General features: G+C 42.2%; 1 protein-coding gene across 1 annotated transcript in view; it reads left to right on the top strand.

Annotated features, from left to right (window-relative positions):
- LOC123504021 (zinc finger MYND domain-containing protein 19-like) overlaps positions 1-22,500 on the top strand; it is a 67,276-nt gene that overhangs the window by 715 nt on the left and 44,061 nt on the right. The gene's annotated exons all lie outside the window — the stretch shown is intronic.

Genomic DNA, 22,500 nt, shown 5'->3' with positions numbered 1-22,500 from the left:
AGCTGCTTATTTTCCTTGATAGTCAAATTGTTAGACGTTCAGCTTAATGTTTCATGTGTTTAGTTCGTTTCTTTCTTTTCTCAAAACTCGTATCTACACTATTTCTTTACCGATTCTAGAGAAGAACCCAGACAGTTTTCCTTACGTCACTAATGTTCTGTAATATCATGGTATGTGTGTGTGTGTGTGTGTGTGTGTGTGTGTGTGTGTGTGTGTGTGTGTGTGTGTGTGATTTACCATGTCTAGTAACAGTAGAAGTAATAGACGAACAGCAAGAAAGGACGACAAGTACCATAGCGAGGCGGCTGGCTGGTGGTTGTGATGGTTGAAAGGTCAGGGTGATAGCTTTGCCGGGTTGAGTGGACGTGTCTTTTTGCAATCCCAGTCTTGAGTAGTTTTTAATTTACACACACACACACACACACACACACACACACACACACACACACACACACACACACACTGTTTAAGATAGAAACTGAGGATCGAAGTAAGTGTGTTGACAACTTAGGGATAGGAGAAGGTAGTTAGTGGTTGTTATCTGTTAGCAGCTGTTTGTTACTCTCTGTGGCAGTGCTATTTGTGTTTAGCGTTTGATGTCCTCACCTCAAAGCTTCAGGTAATGATCACACTATTTTATGTACTTTGAGTAGTGTAGACTGTAAGCACAAATCGGTATTTTTGTTTGCTCGATTGACACACACACACACACACACACACACACACACACACACACACACACACACACTTTACTACACCGCGTAGTGTAGTGGTTAGCACGCTCGACTCACAATCGAGAGGGCCGGGTTCGAGTCCCGGGAAGCGGCGAGGCAAATGGGCAAGCCTCTTAATGTGTGGCCCCAGTTCACCTAGCAGTAAATACGTACGGGATGTAACTCGAGGGGTTGTGGCCTCGCTTTCCCGGTGTGTGGAGTGTGTTGTGGTCTCAGTCCTACCCGAAGATCGGTCTATGAGCTCTGAGCTCGCTCCGTAATGGGGAAGATTGGCTGGGTGACCAGCAGACGACCGAGGTGAATTACACACACACACACACACACACACACACACACACACACACACACACACACACACACACACACACCTAATGGTTTCATGTTCGGGAAAAAAATATATATTCATTGAGCATATTTATGTTACATATATCTCTAATTTTCCTCTTCCTCCTCATCGTCGTTGTCGTCGTCGTCGTCTTCTTCTTTTCCTTCTTCTTCTACACACACACACACACACACACACACACACACACACACACACACACACACACACACACACACAGGGCCCGGTAGCTCAGTGGTTAGAGCGATGGCTTCACAAGCCAGAGGACCGGGGTTCGATTCCCCGGCCGGGTGGAGATATTTGGGTGTGTCTCCTTTCACGTGTAGCCCCTGTTCACCTAGCAGTGAGTAGGTACGGGATGTAAATCGAGGAGTTGTGACCTTGTTGTCCCGGTGTGTGGTGTGTGCCTGGTCTCAGGCCTATCCGAAGATCGGAAATAATGAGCTCTGAGCTCGTTCCGTAGGGTAACGTCTGGCTGTCTCGTCAGAGACTGCAGCAGATCAAACAGTGAATTACACAGAGCGGCATATCGTTAAAGATAAAGCGTGAAAAGAGTTGTTATAAGGCAAGTTAATGATGGCGAGGATGTCGCCGGCAGTGAGCCATTGGCGGCAACAGCAGCAGGGCGGGAGAATGCCTGGCAGGCGGCAGCGGCATGAGATGAGCGGCGGACCTGTCTCCCTGCCTCCTTGCTTACATACACAGCCACTACCGCTGTCTACACTGTTTTATAGTCTAGTGCGACGGTGCATTTATTCGTGAATACTCCTCATGCAAGAACATTGTTTTTTCATGTATAATATTGTGCCTTGTTGTACATCCGTCCTCTGTTTCATAGATCTATTTGCTTTCAGAAAAAAAGTAGTGATATTGTTAACATGATCATTAACCGCGACATAAAGGAGAACGGGCAAGCATGTGATTTTGTTGAACATGGGCATGAACTGGAGAGAAGGGACGGAGGCAGGCAGGCTGGCAGGGACAACCACGTACGTACAAACAGGCGAGTCGACCTTCTGCAGGAATTCTGGTTTTTATGCAGCGTTCTTGTTCATAACATCATAATTTCAGTGTAATGCTGTAACACGGTCAGCCTTGCAGTGATGGAGATAACGGATTGGGCAGTGCTGTGTCTTCAGTCATAAACAAACATCCCGACAATAGACCAGTTAACCTCATAATGTAAGGCACCAAGCAGCGTGCGATGGATGCCGTGACTTGCTTAACCAGTATAGATTTTCGATATTTTAGCCGTAAGAAGCGTGCGTTGACGTGAATACCGTTACTCAGTGCACATCTAACGCAAGAGCAATTATTGTGCCCCAGCCAGTAATGATTAGATTTGTGCTGCGAGTGTGCTCTTGTGTATTCAGGATGGACTGTAAGAAAAAATGCTAATATCAAGGGAGGGACTGATGGAATACATTAAATAACTGTATATATTATTATACCCTTAATTTTTGTAAGCATCCGCACATCTAGCCTCGAATTTGATCTCTGGTGATTCTATCTTTATGTGTGTTTTGTTATATTTGTTTGTACCATATTTATTGAATACTGATTACGTGTAATTATATAGCACATTAATTTTTCTTCTAGATATAAATGATAACAATAATGAGTGATGATAATGGTAAAAGTTGTAACGAAATATTAAGATGCAAACTGAGATTTAGTTGGGGTAATTTTTTTCCCTTGTGATGTGATGGGAGTGAGTGAGAGGGAGGAGTGGGAGGAGGGAAAGGGACTTCAAGAGTACGATCGTCCTTGACCGGCTGGGATGAGGGGAACGAGGCACGGTAGGTATATGCTGTCTAACATTCTTCACTGCCTCTCTCTCTCTCTCAACATGTAGCACCGTCAGTGAAAATTGCATCTCCACCCTCCTACCACATCCATCCTTACCCAGTCTTTACTCAGTCCTTGAACCTTTTGGGTTTGTCAGCGGATGAACACACACACACACACACACACACACACACACACACACACACACACACACACACACACACACACACACACACACACACACACACACTGAAAGGGATGGAGGGAGAGGGAAGGAATATGGCCAACTGCAAGTTCGTGACGAAGGCGGTGAAGAAAGTACACTTTTATAGGCCAGTCCCGTGCGTATGTATGCCTTTGTTTGTAAGCTTCACGCTGTTGTTGTTATTGGTGGTGTTGGTGGTGGTGGTGGAGGCTGGGATGGTGGTGGTATTGCGTTTTTCGTGTTAATGTTTGTCGGATATCCTTATTCTTGCTTCCTATTCCAACACTTAACAGGCTCCAGTGGAAGTTATCGAGTTATTCAGCGGCGTTTTCATGATTTCAGTGATAGCTTAACAAAGACTGTACATCATCAGGTGACCACGAAAATCTGCTTAATCATTTATGTGGCTTTTGAAAATAGCGCAGATATGATAACATACGAACTTTTATATATTACCATGAAGAGTTGTCTTAAGAAAAAAAAAAAAAACTGGACTGTGATTAATTTTCGCCCATCATGACTCGTATGCCAGCAAGGTTAGTCTAAGATCAACACGAAAGAAGGAAACGTGTATCTCGAAGTAGCAAGTCTCGTATTATATCAAGACTCCTACTTCTTTTCACCTATTACCTTGCCTTGACGTATAGACCTGCTCTGCTATGGTTACCGAAACTTGAATCTTACTTTCCTCCACCCGCTTACCTTCCACATTTGCTGTCCTCCAACACACACACACACACACACACACACACACACACACACACACACACACACACACACACACACACACACACACACACACACACACACAAAGAAGGCCTGCGAGCACCTATAGTTACAGAAGCGACGTGAACAGCAGTGGTTACGTGAGTCACGGCCACAAAATACGTCGAGTCGTGGCCGCCAAATGATAGGTTGTGGAAGTTACCTGCTCGTCACGTAGCCTTGTGATCAGCGGGAAAAGTGAGTGGAGCAGAGATGACTAGCCAGAGAGAGAGAGAGAGAGAGAGAGAGAGAGAGAGAGAGTGGTATTCGGGAAGTGGGTGTTACGAGTCTGGCCAGAGTAGACTCCGGCGGAAGACAACATCCGGCGCTAGAAGGGATCACCTGTCTCGACTCCTCCTCCTCCTCCTCCTCCTCCTCCTCCTCCTCCTCCTCCTCCTCCTCCTCCTCCTCCTCTAGTGCTACTCCTATACCAGCCGTGAAGACTTGCGGAATAATTGAATAACCTAAAGCAGATCACCTCGTCTCGTCGTAAAATCTGTCTGGACCGCTCCATGTCTGTTGCTCATTCATGGTTGGTTCTCTCTAACTTTCTGTATTCCCTCAGTGCTCTCTTTTATTTGTTCTTCGTCGTCATCATCATCATCATCATAATCATCATCATCATCATCATCATCTTTAATATCTTTCTTATTTTCTTTATTTTTTTTTTCCCCCTCTCGTCCTGTTGTCGTTGTTATCGTGTCGTCGTCATCATCGCGTTCTTGTCGTTGTCTAAGTCGAAGTTGTGATCTTCCGTGTATTATTATTATTGTTGCCATCACCATCTTTTATTGTTTTTGATACGGTTTCTCCCTCAATAATTACACCACCACCACCACCACCACCACCACCACCACCACCACCACCACCAACTACTACTACTACTACTACTACTACTACTGTATATTTTCCTGGGACGCTCTCTCCTCCAGTTTCATGTAAGCATATCGTCTCTTTTAATATTTCTTACTCCCTGAACTGTCACTCACACGAAACAATACATTTTTTGAAGTTAAGCCAACCCACGGAAGAAATTGTCTGCTCGTATATATGCACTGAACTCTGCCCTCTGTCCCACGCATCTCTCTCTCTCTCTCTCTCTCTCTCTCTCTCTCTCTCTCTCTCTCTCTCTCTCACGTCGGTTCGCTCGTGGGGAGAGCCGCATAATAACTACTGGAGGTTACGTCGAGGCCAGGCGGAAGGGGACCGTGTCAGGGATCTTCAGCTGGCCACAGTCGCTCTGCTTCTCCTTGGTAAAATGTTCAGACCCACGGCTTGACTCAGGTTTGGGCTGTCCTGTTGTTGTTGTTGTTGTTGGTGGTGGTGGTGGTGGGGTTGTGTGTCTGCTGTACTTCTTACTTATTTCTTCTACTTCTTCTTCTTCTTTTTTTCGAGTACAAAGTGATTAAAAGATTATGTGCTTCTTCGAAATGATTAATCTGAGAGACCATTAAGATAGAAAAAAAGAAATATGAACTACTTGCAATATAATTCCCTAACGAGAACACAAAAAATATAAATGCTAGATACTTGAAATAAAACGAAAAAAAAAAAAATCCTCTTACGAAAGCCCAGTGATTAAAACTGAAAAAACTTAAAACAAAAAATGAAAACTAAAATTAAAAACACGAGCTACTTTTAAGAAATATTTGCTACACCACATAGATTCAAAACATGAGGTATCAACTGTGTGAGATGCCACGGGTTTCCTTTAATGTGCCATGTGACCACCGCGGATGAGTGAAATGGTAGTCAGGGTGTCACGCCAGCCAGAAGGGTCCATCCTGGTGATATATACGATCAGTGTGACCTTAGCATGAGTTAGGGCGAAGTGATGGCACGGGTTGGTGTGCGTGTGTGGGTGAACTGTGTGCTGGGATGCGATGGGGAGAAGAGAGAAGAGGGAGGTGTAGAAAGGAGTGTGTATTGAAGGGATAGTGTATTAAGAGATGGAGGATGTCCTATCTGCTTAAAACCTTAACTACGAGAGAGAGAGAGAGAGAGAGAGAGAGAGAGAGAGAGAGAGAGAGAGAGAGAGAGAGAATAATCACTTTAGTTGTCATGGATTGGTGGACAGATTGAGAGAAGAGATTTATGCATTAGTTATTAATTTCTCAGCATAATGAATACTCAGATAACCACGAGAGAGAGAGAGAGAGAGAGAGAGAGAGAGAGAGAGAGAGAGAGAGAGAGAGAGGGGGGGGACATTGGACACCAGTGAGCAGCGTCTGTGTGAGAGGCATCGTCACTCTCACATCCGGAAGTGTTGTCTCTGATTGACCGGATGTCCATACCTCTCCCCGATCCCTTCCCCCCACCCCTTTGTGCACCTCTATCCTCCTCCTCCCCCCTCCCACTTCTCGTATCCTTTATCGTACCCATCCCTGCTTCCCTTCTTCCCTTCTTCCTTTTCCTTCCTTCGCCGTTCTTCTCATTCGTCCCTCTCTGGTGTCTCTGTCCATTTTCTTCTTTCTTTCTTGTTCCATCGTTCTTGTTTTTATTTTCCGTTTTCCCTCCTTTATTCCATTGTTTTCTTTTTTTTTTATTCGTCCTTCTATCATTTCTGTTGACTTTTTATTCTCATGTTTTCTCTTACTTCCCTCCTTCATTTTCCTTTGTTCTCGTTCTGTTTACTCTTCTTCCTCTTTTCTTGCTCTGTCTTCCCTTCCTTCTCTTCTACATGTTGTTTTATGGTGCTCATTCTTACTTATTTTTTTTGTTATTTTTTCTTATTCAAATACTGCATTCTCTTCTTCCTTTTTACATTTCTTTCTCTTCTTTCAGCCTTTCCTCTCCCTTCGGCTTCCCTTCCTGACCTCTCCAGCTTTTCTTTTATTTCTGCATCTCCTCCTCCTCCATCTCTTTCTCCTCCTCCTCCTCTAACCGTCCATTTAATTTTTCTCATCTTTCCTTCGCCCACATATGCAGTCCTTCACTTTCTCTTCCTTCCACTTTCCTTCTGTTTCCTCCTCGTGCCTCATACCCCCTCCAACCTTCCACCTTCATTTCCCTCTTCCTCTTCCTTCCATCCGCTCTCCCCTCCTCTTCCTCCTGTACGTGACTCAAGTTTTCACACATTTAATGCTCGTTTTTAGGTTTATAAAGGCTCGGTGTGCTTTTGTTGTGTATTGTGCGAGTGGTGAAAAGGAAAGCAGAGGTGGGGAAGTGAGGAGAGGATAGAGAAAGATGTTTTTGTGTGTGTGTGTGTGTGTGTGTGTGTGTGTGTGTGTGTGTGTGTGTGTGTGTGTGTGTGTGTCCTTAGAATAATGGTGATTTGTAGGTTTGTGTGATAGGAAAAGAAAAATTTGAGGTTCGTGATTTGAATATTTTAACACACACACACACACACACACACACACACACACACACACACACACACACACACACACACACACACACACACACACACACATCAACACACTCCGGAGACGGGAATCTTATCTTGTATACAACGCTATGTAGACAGACAGACAGACAGACAGACAGACAGACATACGCCGACGGAGGGTAGTGAAATGTTGATTGAGGTAGTAGTAATGATGGTAGTGGTGGTGGTGGTGGTGGTGATAGTAGTATAATGGCCGAAGTAATGGTGGTGGTGGTGGTGGTGGTGGTAATGGAGGTGGTTGTCTGTGGCGAAGGTCAGCTGTGTGAACTGTTCATGGTTTCCGGCTCTCTCTCTCTCTCTCTCTCTCTCTCTCTCTCTCTCTCTCTCTCTCTCTCTCTCTCTCTCTCTCTCTCTCTCTCTCTCTCTCTCTCTCTCTCATAAAAAGAAGCGCATCACCCCTCCCATCTCTCTCTCTCTCTCTCTCTCTCTCTCTCTCTCTCTCTCTCTCTCTCTCTCTCTCTCTCTCTCTCTCTCTCTCTCTCCCCCCATCATAAAACAAGAAGTGCATCACACACACCACTCAGATAACTGCATTGTAATTTCTAGCCTTCGTAATTAAACTCTCGATTACTTGGTTACCTTCGTAATGACTCCATCGCGTCCTATCGGTCCCTAGCGTAACTAAATACTCAGCCGGGCTATTAATGGCTATTACGGCCACTGCAACACGCGGCTTGTGCACATCAGGTCACCTTTAACTGTGCACTCACTAGGTAGTTTAGCTGTAGTGGTGATTGTATTCCTATGTGTGTGCTTGTGTTTGTCTACGTGTACTAGTCTTTTATGTCACAAAGGTTGGTAAAATTTATAGGAAGGCGTATATGGTGGTGCTTTATATTGAGTTTGCTTAAGATTTAGAAGAGTTATTCCTTTTATTGCTATTCGACAGTCGCTCTTTAATAAAAAAAAGTATAGAAAGTTTTTTTTTTTTCTGTTGTCATCTCTGAACATATTACTAACTAGAATTAATAAGACTGTACTATTTTACTCTTCTCATCACATTTGATTTCTTCAGTGTGCTTTAAATGTCTTGTACAGTGCTTCTAATGTTGGAAATTATTGTGTGTCACAGTGTAAGTGTTTTAAGGGATATGACAGGTGGAGAAAGTTATCTGATACTGCTTGTCTGAAATATCGTGTAGTATATAACATCACTCAGACAGCTGTACATTCTTTACCGCCATGCTGTCACCTCTCCTTCCGGTGCGTGTGTCCCTGGCTGGGCTGGTCCGGCGTCCTCCCGTGTTAGTATGTGGTCTGGGTGTTGTTTCTTTCTCTCCGCTGTCGGGGTCATTGGTATTACCTCTCAGGGGCGGAACAAAGGAATGGAGGAAGTAATACATGATGTCTGACATTGCCTCACTTCTCCCGTAGCTTTGTTTGTCCGTCTTTGTTATTCACGTATTCGTTTCCTGGCCTTCCACGTCAAATATAGGCTGGCCACTGTGCCTACTCATACTACTGTCCCTGAACGAATAATTTAGTTGTCTGGCGATGATTTAAAGTCTAGTCAAGGATTGTAAAACTGAATCAAAAGGCCCACTGAAGAAACCACTCTCTTAATAATTTTAAAACACTTTTTTCTCTCATGTAAACTAATTTAATCTGGTTCTCATGGTGTCTTGCATAATTTTCGTTAGACGATCTCAACAACCATGAAAACTCCCTTGAAAATCCAATAACCTTCACAACAGTCCCAAAACGAGGCCAAAGTGACATTTTCTACGCAATCGTTTTCCGTGTCCCAGGATTTCGAGACTCAGCGAGTAGCGAATTGACATCGTACTGAGTGACAAAAGAAGTCTTCCTGTGAGGATTTCCCTTTACTCACCGTTGAATCCCCTAAGAGGTAGTACGTGACTCCGCCAGAAGACAATGGACTGCGTTCTTAAAATTGTTGGCTCTTTATCCCGACTGCTTTCAACAGGCTGTAGTGAAAGCTATTGGATTTTTTCAGGGGTATTTTTATATCGTGATCGTTTTAACGAGAATTATGCACAATCAGTGGGACAAAACACCCATGCGATCTTGATAAGTCTTTGAATTTAGTTTATGTGGGAGGAAAATGTTTTAAACCACAAGAGAATGAGTGAATAGTTGTCAACAGTTTAGAGTTTAACGATAATTCTGCATTATCAGTGTGCAAAACATCTATGAGACCATTATTGATATTTGTAGCCTTTGAAATGAGTCCATGCGAGGGAACAAAGGGATGGAAATACAGGACAGTGAGTGAATAGTAGTGTGGAAGGGACCCAGCGCTGATGAGGATATATACGAGTGTGCGGTGAGGTCATATGAACAATAATTGCTGTGTGATTATTGGTTACTCAGTATTCGCGGGGACATGTATAGTATTGATATTTCCACAGTTAGCAAATACCTGCATCATATATTAGCCGCTGATGTGACAGGCTCGCCCCGGTGTGTTGCAAGCAGAGTCTAGAAAGTCTCGCCGCGGTTTACCGATGCATGTATTCATTCTTGTCGCATTCTTATACTTTTTACAACTTTGCACACTCTTTAATTTTGACGCATTTTTATGTTTTTGGGCGTAAAGTTTCCCTCATTGTCTGTTGTAATGGTGAGAAGACAACAGGAACCGGTGGCTTGTGGCGCCATAAAGCAGTCCTGGCGTGGGCTGGGCGAACCTGAATGGAGTTTTTTTTTTCCTTCTTATTGGTCAGTCATGAACGAATGGTCACAGATCCCAGTGGGGAGAGAGAGAGAGAGAGAGAGAGAGAGAGAGAGAGAGAGAGAGAGAGAGAGAGAGAGAGAGAGAGAGAGAGGGCATTGTAGCCGTTGCCGTCAGACCTGTATACATATAGTCCAGGTCAGGCACAGGTGAAGTGAAGCGAGGCCAGTCTTATTGGCAGCTTCATAAGTAAGATTTTATTGTAAAGGTCATCCTGTCGGCTCTGGCTCCTGTGTACACATGTGGGAGCAACAACGGTCAAAACTAGAGCATAAAATCGCCAGAATATTCAGTCAGTTATAGATTTTTCCCGTGTCAGTGACACACGAGTGTAGTGAATGTGGAACATTTTCCCGCTGTGTGAAGTCCAAGGGCAGGCGGCGATTGGCGCGGCGTCGGCTTTGGGAGGTGACCCGCCACCGCCGCACGCTGCAGCCGCCCACGCCTCTGCCCGGCCGTTGTCGCTAAGCATCAAACTTGAATGTACATACGTACAATATTACGTAATTTTTTGAAGGTAAGTATTTGAATAAGCCGGTATTTATAATTGTGGAACTGGGGTGTGTTGGTAAGTGGACAGCAGCCTGACCAGTGTATAAAGCAGTGCAAAATTTACGATTTTTTTTGTCTTCGTTCACTGGCCAGGAGTCTTGAGCGGAGCAGGTCATATGGCTCGCAAGCGTTGGCTTCCATGTGCGCCACCAACAGGAGGGAAGGACTTTTACAGAAGCCTCAGAGAAGCGTTATTCCTGTGTAGCGTCACTCAGGCTTCATAGGGAGCCCACGCCCTGTCCTTCCTTCGCTTCTAGCCGTCTTCTCCCTGGCTGGGTTTTGTCTTGACGAGACAAGGGTGGGCCGAGACAGGCCATGCATGAAGTGCACCTCCTCTCACCCTGCCTCTTCCCTCCCGCTGGCCTCACTGCTGCCTGCTGGCCGTCGCTTCCGTCAGTGAATAGCACACATTACACCGAAATTATTTGAGTTGCCTTGACAAGTGGCAGCATTACAACACTTTAAGGTGACAATTATTATGCCATTATGGATCCCTGTAAAGCTCTTGGCATTCAGAATGCATTTTCTCGTACGTTAAGGCAGAAGAAAGGCTTTGAGCTCATAACACTCGTCATGAAATTCTGACGTGTGAAACCACCTTAAATGCTTTAGTATTCGTCTCTAAAGTCTCATTACTCTGAAACTAGACATTAAGCGTAATTTAGAGACCGTAGTGGTGGTGATGGCGGCGGCGGAGGTAGCGGCGGCGGCGGCAGCAGCAGCGGTAGCGGCGTCACGCACGGGGAGCAATGCACCCTCCACCGAGGCTCGTCTCGCCTCACCGTCGCAGGCACGCTATATTGATCCCGAAAGTTTGGCATTCCAGTACCGCGATGTGCGTTCTTAGCGATGGCAAAAATGTGTTGCTGACTCAATGGTAAACGAATCACTAGGTACGCTTACAAATTTATGGTGAAATATTATTCGCTCTGGTACAAATATTTCATAATGATTGTTCTAGCGAAAGCACAGTGCAAAAAAGGGCAAGGGTGAAGTTGAGGAGGTGTATGAAGGCAGGTTACATGCATACGACAGCGTGAACGATGGAGACGGAATGTGTACGGGATGAATATGAGTATTGGAAGTATTGATTTTGAAGTGTGTCAGACCAGTACTGAGTGGAGGTTCCAATTGATGGATGGTGTGGCGTGCCTGTGTGTGCGTGGAGGGCATGCTGACCACCACCACACACCGCATCACACCACGCCGCCGTCTGGGACCGCCTCGTTATCTGTGTGGCGTGACGGAGCGGCGGCACGACAGCCCTTGTCCGCTCACTCGCTGTCTCACGCTGGGGTCACGCGGGATGCCAAGTGGGGGAGGGTGAGCTAAAGTTAGAACAGTACACGTGATACCTTATTGAAATCTTACTTGCTTCCATGTTTGTATTCCTCTTATTTATTCGTTCAACTTTCTCACTTCCTCCTTCAGTTCTTTCTTACATTCCTGTCTCATATTCTTTCTACTTTATTTGTATTTCATATCCTCTTGGTGTTTCTTGGGCTACGACACACGTGAACTGTATATAGAGCTCTTGGTATGTGTATGCGTGCGTGCGTGTTCTTTTTTCCACTTGCCTCGAAAAATTTGCCGCCTAAAGTGAATCGGCACCATTCGTGTATATATTATGAATGCAATACTCTTAAGAAAACAGTTTTATGAGCGTTGTATTTTCGTGTCACATTACTTATACGTGCTCAAGTGCTTGTGTTCCTGCATGGACCCGCCGAACCTTTTCTCTTAACTTTTGCGTGTTTCGTCTCTTGGAATTGATGGTTGAAGGTGACGAAAGTACCTCCCTGACGCAGCCTTCACCTGCCCAGTGCACGCTTGTCAAGGTGCCCGTCACTCCGCCTCTCATGGTCCTCAGCGTACGTGTCCCGCTTGATAATACTAAACAGAAAATTGGTTTACTGATAAAGAACAAAAAGATATATTACTTTGTTTTTGTTTCATTAGTCATTGATTATACTAAATAAGAATGTGAGTTACTGATAGTGAACAGAACTATATATAACATTTTGTCTTGGTTTACGTTTTAGATCAATTTTTATTTTTTTTTTTTCTTTTTTTTTTTAGTTAGGCATTGATAATACTAAATAAAAAGTGATTTGCTGATAGTGAACAAAACGATTTATAACATTTTGTCTTCCTTTACGTTGTAGATTGATATATATTTTTCATTTTTTTAAGTTGACATTGATAATAAATAAGAAAATGTTTTACTGACAATGAACTAAAAAGACATATAACATTTTGTCTTGCTTTACGTTGTAGACCCGTTTATATATATATATATATATATATATATATATATATATATATATATATATATATATATATATATTTTTTTTTTTTTTTTTTTTTGTTATACATTGATATTAATAAATAGAAAAATAGTTTACTGAAAAAGAACGAAAAAATATATATATAACATCCTGTCTTGGGTTACATTGTAGATCCGTTTATGTATATATTTTAATTTATACATTGATATTGCTGGGTAGAAAAATAGTTGTAGGTCCATGTATATGTCGAGTGTTTTAGTTCGACACTGAATATCAAAGTCAAGTATTGCTCGTTACGACATGACGGTTCTCAAACTCTTGCAAATAGTAATATTGTTGGTAAAATTCAATTAGGTTAAAAGTTATAATCATAGCTTCTTTTCCTTCGTCCTCGTCATCTTCGTCATCCTCGTGATCCTCTTCCTCGTCCTTATAATCACCATCATCAACCGCACTCACCATCACTACCACTCCTTTTCATCATTCTCTTCTTCATTTTCACTCTCCCTTATTCAACCTTCCACAATTCAACTCTGCACCTCCTCTTCACCCCTTTCCACTTCGCTACACTCACCTTGCGCACGTCCACCCATTCACCCACACGTACATCCACCATAATCACCCTCACCTTAGCAGATTTCGTGCCTGTAACTCTACTTTGCTTCCCGGCAGTGCGCTGAATATAACTGTCAGGTCACATTGCCATTGGGATGCTGTAGAGTTGTAAGTAGTATTGTGAAACCTGATTTTCGCTGAGCTCTGTAGATGAAATGATTAACTCCTTCCAAGAGAAATAAAATGTTTAGCTTATCCCTTGCAAAAAAAAAAAAAAAAAAAAAAAAAAACTAAAGGCTTGATTTAGTCTTTCATGAGGTGAAGGAAACGCATCGTAGTTAAATATGAATTTTTTCATTAACTTTGTACTAGGAAGTGAAATATTTATCTGTTTGATTTATACTTCAATGCAATAAATATCAGTTCGATTAGTACAAGAATTTGATTTCTACTGATTTTTAACAGAAAACTGTACACATATTTCTCTTCGATTATCTCTAGAAAATCCATATCTATTAAAATTACATTAGAAAATTAAACACTTAAAACTGATTTCTATTCGATTCGTGCTAGAAAATAAGAGGCTTCCATTCAATTTATAGCCACGTAATTCACTGAAGTTTTTGACATCACTACTTGCGGGAACTGTTACATGAGTGCGTGAGGTGGTGAGGCATGGTGAGTAAGAGTAGGAGGAACTGGAGGAGGAGGAGGGGGAGGGAGAGGTATACCCAAGGCTCAGTAGTATTCCCACACGTAATCAGCAGCAGCCAGGTGATGGTAAACGCTCCCACGCTACGGTATTTTTTTTTTTTTTTTTTGTTTTCCATTATCTTTCGGTGTCTGAGTGTCTGTCTTTGTTCCAGTCTTTCTTCTTCAGTTTTGGCCAGCTTGTGTATATCTATTGTCTACTCTCTCTCTCTCTCTCTCTCTCTCTCTCTCTCTCTCTCTCTCTCTCTCTCTCTCTCTCTCTCTCTCTCTCTCTCTCTCTCTCTCTCTCTCCACGGACCCACAACCTTGCGGCGACCACCTCTCCTCTTTCCCCACCTTCACCTTCATCTCTCCCTCACTTCTCTCAATCACCTCGCCAACCTTTCCTTCTTTCTCCCCCTCTCTCTCGCTCTCCCTCGTCCCCGTGACCGCCATGGGTAAGGTAACCACTTATTCTGTATTTCTGCGGCTGTTTGTCCTTGTCCTCCCTCGTCAGGCAGGTGCTGTTGCCTTTCCACCAGGAGACACCCACTTCCTGCCAGCCTGCGTGTGTGTTTGTGTGTGCACGTGTGTGATTTCTTTGTTTCCAGGCATCCAAACTTCACGTTAGTTAGATTTCAATGACTCGTGTTCAATTTTAGTGATGTAGCAGCTGCTCAAACCACACTTGGTCATAAAACATAACCCATTACCTGCCTTAATTGAATCTCCCACGGCCTACACTTGATGATAGCGGTGTGTGTTCGGCCACGTAAACTCAGGTGTAGTGGGGAGGCTGTAACCGTGCGCTGCTATTGGTGCAGTACTCACAGGCACACCACCATCACTGCGGCTGTACACCACATCTGGCCAACACAAAGCCAGCACAGACCTCACACTGACCGCAGCGTGTTGCCCACAGGCGCACTCAGGCGAAAATGAGAGAGAGAGAGAGAGAGAGAGAGAGAGAGAGAGAGAGAGAGAGAGAGAGAGAGAGAGAGAGAGAGAGAGAGAGAGAGAGAGACTACGACAGCCTTATATTTGTTCTAAGACCCGTGGTTCGGAACGCTTTGGGTTTTCATTAGGACTGTTTTCAAAGGCCACAGGGATGATTAGTCAGATTCCAATGGGTATCTCTCCCTCTGATGACACTAAATCCTTATTAGATCTATCTCTACTCATGAAACTCTTGAATACCTAAAAAGAAAAAAAAAGAGAGAGAGAGAGAGAGAAAAGAAAAGGAAGCTTCCATTAGGACCTGTCAAATGTAGTCAAATCACCGAAACGTAAGAAAACATGAAGATTTTACGAATGAGAAGTTAAGCTTTAGTTCCGTAAAATATATATAATTCTTACCATTTGTCGGGTTATCAGGACGGACGGAGGGGTGTAAGGACGTGGCGTCTTTGTTCGTGATGGCATTGACTACCCACGCCACACTCAGAGGACACGCTGTACCTAAGTAAAGTCGCCACTCAGCTGCCCACCTTGTTAGGTACACGTACTCACCTGGGATATTTGTAAAGTCGTCCCAGAACTAACTTGTCTGGCACAAACTTCTTTTCCCTTGACGTTTCTCTGTTGTCAAGGATGGGGTCTCGTGTGGGAGTCTGTTGTTTCTCTTTCCTTGCATCCATTGTCCTGTACACGCTCTCTTTATATTAGGTAGCTTCTTACAACTCACTTTTATATGAGACTGTGCCCTTGTATCTTCTTTCTCTGTCTTGTGCTACTCACATTATTAACTCGCCTCATACAAACTTGATCTTATTTTCTGTTGTTCCTTGCGTCACCCTCTGCCTTGTACATACCAGCCTTTTACTAACTAGCTTCACTCGTTCCCCTTATGTCTTCCTCTCATGTATTGTACGCACTTTGTATTAGCTCGCCTCACACTAACTTACTCTTATTTTCTGTTGTTTCTCTTCCATTACATTGCCTTCGGTCTTCTATACACTCGCCTGTTAATAACCAGTTTCACTCACAACAACGCACTCTAATAAATCCGCCTTTCTTTTAGTTGACAATGAAGAAAGAATAAAATATTTACCTTTACTGATGCGGAGCTAGTGAAATATGCTTCCAAAAATAAAATATTCTCTACATTGCTACATTCTACATTATGAAATAAAATGATATACGTTAGTTCGCTTTATTACAAGTGGAGATGAAAAATTTTGGAGCAACTCTGATAAAGGAGAATATATTGCTCAGTAAATGGAAAAGAGAGAAAATTCTAGCAAATATGTGGCGCGTATCACATGACACGGGATAACACTACGGTGCGTGACAGTAACATGAATTGTGGTTAGGTTTACGTGTCAGGCTGTAGATAGCAGAGGGGGCACTAGAGTTTCCAGGCGGCGGTCAAATCCTGTACGAGAGAAGCAGAAACCTAAGGCCAGTATTATCTAACCCATTCCCTGGAGAGAGAGAGAGAGAGAGAGAGAGAGAGAGAGAGAGAGAGAGTCATGTGTACATTTTTAGCGCTTAATAGAAATTTGTTCAGATTATTTCCTTGCAGTGATCGGAAAGGAAAAGAAAAAACTTATTCACTTGATATTGTAAGCTTCAAACATTATCAGATGAGGAAGAAACTTGTCATATAGAAAACTGTAGCACTCTATAAAAAATTGTACTGATTATTCCTCGTACACTATAAACTGAAGGTGAAAAATTGACTTGTTGACTTGATACCCTGATCGATCCTAAGCTACGGACAGGACTTAATACATGAGATAAAACACTTGGAACACTTTATTATACTTACAAGGAGTCTTAATTTTGTCTTATAGTAAATCAATGTTAGTAAACGAGATGCTACATTGCTAAGATAACAATACAGCACCACAAAGCATCATTCCATACTGTTGTTGAGGGAATGTAACCCTCAAAACACACGATGCCACAGAACACGTCAAAATTTTCTTGCTGTTAATGACTATAGTCGCTGTTTAATTAATTTTTACTGTACATACGTCAAACTAGATACCAAAATATTTAAATGATCTGCATCACTCCTTCCGCTATCAGTGATGACTTTAAGAAGGATGCTCTGAACGTTGTGTAGGCAACTTTACTAAGCTCTAGCGAAATACATAACAATGAATGGGTTGAATGGGAAAACTACGTATTATCACAAATGCATCAATAAAAACAATGGTACAACACGAAAAAAAACTTGAATTATTTTGACAACAGAGAAAAATGCTAATCCTCGGGTAAAATGAATTCTAGACTCACACATAGTTTTGCATTTTCATTACACAAGCTTAAACCAGACTAGACTTTACTTCATCGTATACTGTACTGAACCGGTGACCGTCAGTGAGGTGAGGATCATAGCATACCTGGCCTTTCCTCTATATATTTACTGTTTCATCGATCAGACTCACACCAGGTTAAACTTTTCCTGATAGCACACACTGAGCGTCCAGCGAGGTGAGGAGAGAGCATACCTGGCGTTCCTTCACAGACTTAGTTGAAGTTAACGTGGTGCCTCAGCGAAACACAAGCGGTCACTTCTCCTTTGCGTAACGATTCTATATGTGAGTGCGCCAACGATACATCTCACTTTAAGTCTCATTACAACATGGTATTATGCTGATATCAATTAAGTAGATAGTTAGTTATATATTTACATACCAAATTGCTTAAGGGGACTGGGGTAGCGGCTGCGTATAGGGGAGGCAGGAGCGGCAGCGGCGGCGGCGGTGTGCTCAGAGTAGCCTGTGTTCAGTGGAGCGAATCTTTTTCACTGCCTCGCCGGCCCCGCTGCCTACCTCCTTGTTCTCTTGCCGTGGCCTTTAACTTGCCTTTGTCCGTTCGGCGGCCAGGATACATATTGTGTGGGTGGGGGGTGCATGGCATGTGTGTGTGTGTGTGTGAGAGAGAGAGAGAGAGAGAGAGAGAGAGAGAGAGAGAGAGAGAGGTTATTAATGTCGTTACGTTTCTACATTATACGTTATTATTGTTGCCATTTATCGATTATACTTTTACATTGCTATTATTATCGTTGTTATTAGTTGATTATATATTTCTATTACGTTGTTATTGTTATTATTAATAGATTCTCACTCGTACGTTATCATTATTATTATTATTATTATTATTATTATTATTATTATTATTATTATTTATTATTTATTAATTATTTATTGTTGTTATTAAGTGATCACAGTTTTACATTACGTTGTTACTATTGTCGCAGCTATTAATATATTCCCACATGTACATTATCATTAGTGTCGTTGTTATCCATCAATTTAATTCCTACATTGTACATTCAGAGCGAAGCAATAGACGTCAAAAGCCAGGCCAGATTAATGCTGCAGCCATCACATCCAAGTTCCCTCAGCTTTTAGTGTAATGATCTAATCTCAGGGTAATGAAGTTGACTTTTCTTAACTGATCAAATTGTCTCTTCCATTATTGGCAGTATAATGAATATGTTTGAAGTCTTTTTAGGTATTGCAGAGCTGAGACAAAAGTCCGGGATGGCTTTTGTCTGCCTCTGATTATTGAACAGCAGCAGTAATAAGTTGCGATGCTGTCTGTAATGTAATAATAATAGTAATAATAATAATGACAGTAATAGTGATGATTTCCTGGTATTGCTGTTGCTGCCACTGCTTTTCCTCCTCTTCCTCCTCTTTCTCATTAGCTGCTTTTTCTTTTCTCATTTTCTTCTCTGCATTGACATCAATAATAATAATAACTACTACTACTACTACTACTACTACTACTACTACTACTACTACTACTACTACTACTACTACTACTACTACTACTACTACTATACAACACACACACACACACACACACACACACACACACACACACACACACACACACACACACACACACACACACACACACACACACACACACACACACCACTGAGAATCCTTACATATTCGCACTTTCACTCTCTTGAGAAGATAATATGATAAGTTTGAGGCAAGTGGCTGCGTGCGTGTTGAGTGGATCCGCGTGGACGTTGTAATGAGAGGCTGGCAAGGTGTTCCTCTGGCTGTGAGATGCTTTGTTGTGGTGGCGGACGCTGAACTGAACTCTTGGATGCGTAGTAGGTCAGCTGAGATAGTGACCTGTGTATTCCCAGATTCTTTCGACTTCTTTAGACTCGAGACTCTCACGTGGGTTTTGAAAGATTACAGAGGTGTTTTGTTGAGTGTACAGTGTTTTACTTGGGTCAGCTGAGATAGTGACCTGTGTATTCCCAGATTCTTTAAACTTAATACTCTTATGTGGAGTTTTGAAAGACCACAGAGGTGTTTTGTTGGGTTGACAGTGTTTTTCGCTCTGTAGATGCAGAATTCTTGTTAAATTCTCGGTAAGATAATGAAAACGCGTGAACACAGTTATTGTTTTCACTAGAGCCTGTTTCAAGTAGATGTAATCGAGATAAGATACTGAAACGTGGATGACTTTCAAATGTTACAGAGATGATTAGTTGGATTTTCATGTTAAACTACCTTTGTAATAAGGAAAACACTCTTGAATACTATAATAATTTCCAATGGAGTCCGCTCAAAGTAGTACGTATCGAGATACAGTATTGAAATGTTTGAAAATATGAACATGTTTGTGTGTGTGTGTGTGTGTGTGTGTGTGTGTGTGTGTGTGTGTAGGCAGAGTCAGGAAATACAAGGCCAGGGATAAACGCAGTCTGACCAAGGTTTGACAGTGAATCATGGCTCTTTGTGTTTTGTAAAAAAAAAAAAAAAAAAAAGATACGAGGGAGGAAAAAGAATGACGTGGAGCTATGCAGTACACAGTGAAAGATGCAGGAAGGCTAGTCACACGTGATACGAGTTTTGCTTTATTCTGTATCGATAACTTTGCATTGTCACGGTTATAAGTGTTCTGTACACGTGTTATTTTTTATTACGTATCAATTTTACACCTTTCGTCTCTACATCGCGTGCTTAGTTACACAAATATAATAGATTCATAGATAGATGGAACAATAACAGTCACATCTAGACCTCATGATATCTCGCAGCTTCTGTTAGGTATTTTCTGAATTTCTTGTATTATCTCGGTGACACTTTAACCGTTAACGAAGCCTGACATATAATATAAACACGACTACCTTCTTTAACTCCTAATCGGAATATACACTATGCTGTCATACTGGATGTGTTTAACGTGGTTATTATATCAGCCAAGCTACCCTACATTCTTTCTCTCAATCCTGACATAAACACAACTGGTTTCCTATATTTACTCGCAATCTGCATTATCATAATTATAGATGGCTCTTATATCAGCAAACATAAATATCACTCGTTACCCTTACCCAGACACAAACACAAATATCTTAAGTTTTAACCGGAAAACTTTGAAATGATTCGTGCTGTCTGCGGTACACAATGCACCCCTTGACTCACTGTCTGACGTAAACACAACTCCCTTCATACGTTTCTGATTGGGGAATGCACCATGATATAATACTGTGGGTGTTTAGCGTAGCGTGGAGGAGGCGGTGTGCGTAAGAGTGGCCTCGGCCTGATTGTTCTGACTCACGCAGACACAGAGGGGAGGAAAGGAGGAGGGAAGTGGGAGGAGGTGGGCGTGAGAGGAGGCCGTGGGAGGGGGCGTGTGACCAGGCAGGGAAAAGGTTGCCAGTAGGTTCTCAAAGCCACTGTAATTATTGTTATTTTATGTCAGCAATCTCTCTCTCTCTCTCTCTCTCTCTCTCTCTCTCTCTCTCTCTCTCTCTCTCTCTCTCTCTCTCTCTCTTTACGTTGCGTCAGTCACAAAGCGTCCGCGTCAGCCACCGTAACATGTGACAAGGAGAGAGAGAGAGAGAGAGAGAGAGAGAGAGAGAGAGAGAAGCGGTAGGGGGGAGGGAAGGAAGTAGTAAGCACGTGTGGCTCATGTGTGTGTGCCGAATGAAAAGTACAATGTTATCGTTGATAGATTTGTGAACGAGGTCAGCGACATGACGATAAGGTGTCTCTCTCTCTCTCTCTCTCTCTCTCTCTCTCTCTCTCTCTCTCTCTCTCTCTCTCTCTCTCTCTCTCTCTCTCTCTCTCTCTCTCTCATTACATAGCAAAGAATTAACTGTACATGTCTAAGTGTAAGTTGAGTATGATTTCAGAAGATACAAATAACTATACAAAGAGCAATGGAGAAGCTGGTGTCTATGTAGTTTCAGATTTTGTGGTGGCAGAATGCGTGTGTGTGTGTGTGTGTGTGTGTGTGTGTGTGTGTGTGTGTGTGTGTGTGTGTGTGTGACCGGTGTACATATGCTTGCAATATTAATGTTAAGGATTTTAGTCTCAATGTATGTCAGTGTATGCGTAGTAAAAGGAATATGTTTATGAATGTTGATGTACAAAGATTAGATAGATGTAGGTGGGTGGGTGTGTTCGTAAGCCTCATCTGCTCTCCCATCCTCAGTTTCTTCACTCGTCTAATCTCAGCGTGCCATCAATCAGAGAATTAACTGTACTCGTCTGAATAATAGGAGCTTCTTACCTTTGTCCTGTTTCCAAAGTGATGAACTGAAGATTAACGAGTTACCTCAACTTTTCATAATCGCGAATAAAAAGAGAATCATTCAGTTAGCTGTTCACGGAAGCAGCATTTCTTCAGGTGATTAGGTTTTTAGTCATACGATGTTACTGAACAAGGAAGAGAGATTAAGATTAAGATTAGCATTTACATTAACGTTGTCCTCTATTGAGCTTCTGCTGTTTTTTTTTTTTTTTTTTTCATTTCGTAACCTATTAAAATTGAAACGAGGACATTTGTTTTACGTGTTCAAAGTATATCCTGACTTCATGTTATCGTTGTTTTAGATCTATCTTTATAAAATATATCTTAATTTTATAAAGAATAATAAATCCCGACTTCTTTACATTATTATTTTCTTTTTTTTCTTATCTTGACTATCATATCTTAATTTTACAAGGAAAAGAATCCCGAATCCTTTTTTTCTTCTCATTATTATTTATTATATTTTTACAACGTCGTATTTTAAATCTGGAGAGAAAACATATATACATACACCACAAGAAGCGCACATCACTTCAAGACAACTCTCTGCCTCACTGAATTGTTGGGAAAATTAGTTTCTCGTAATAATTGTCACACCACGAACTATTATAAACTTTGATTTCACCCAGAGAGAGAGAGAGAGAGAGAGAGAGAGAGAGAGAGAGAGAGAGAGAGAGAGAGAGAGAGATTCATTCGTTCAGTTCAGTTAATTTCAATCAGTCATTCAGTTCAGCTCAATTCAGTTAATTTCAGTCAGTCATTCAGTTCATCTCAATTCAGTTAATTTCAGTCAGTCATTCAGTTCAGCTCACTTCAGTTAATTTTAGTCAGTCATTCAATTCAACTCAGTTCAGTTAATTTCAGTCAGTCATTCAGTTCAGCTCACTTCAGTTCATTTCAGTCAGTCATTCAGTTCAGTTGAGTTCAGTCAGTTCACTTCAGTCAAGTCAGTCAGTCAGTCAACACGATC

Source organism: Portunus trituberculatus, chromosome 15 (assembly GCF_017591435.1).
Source record: "Portunus trituberculatus isolate SZX2019 chromosome 15, ASM1759143v1, whole genome shotgun sequence".
NCBI lineage: Eukaryota > Metazoa > Arthropoda > Malacostraca > Decapoda > Portunidae > Portunus > Portunus trituberculatus.
This window is presented reverse-complemented; position numbering and strand designations above follow the sequence as displayed.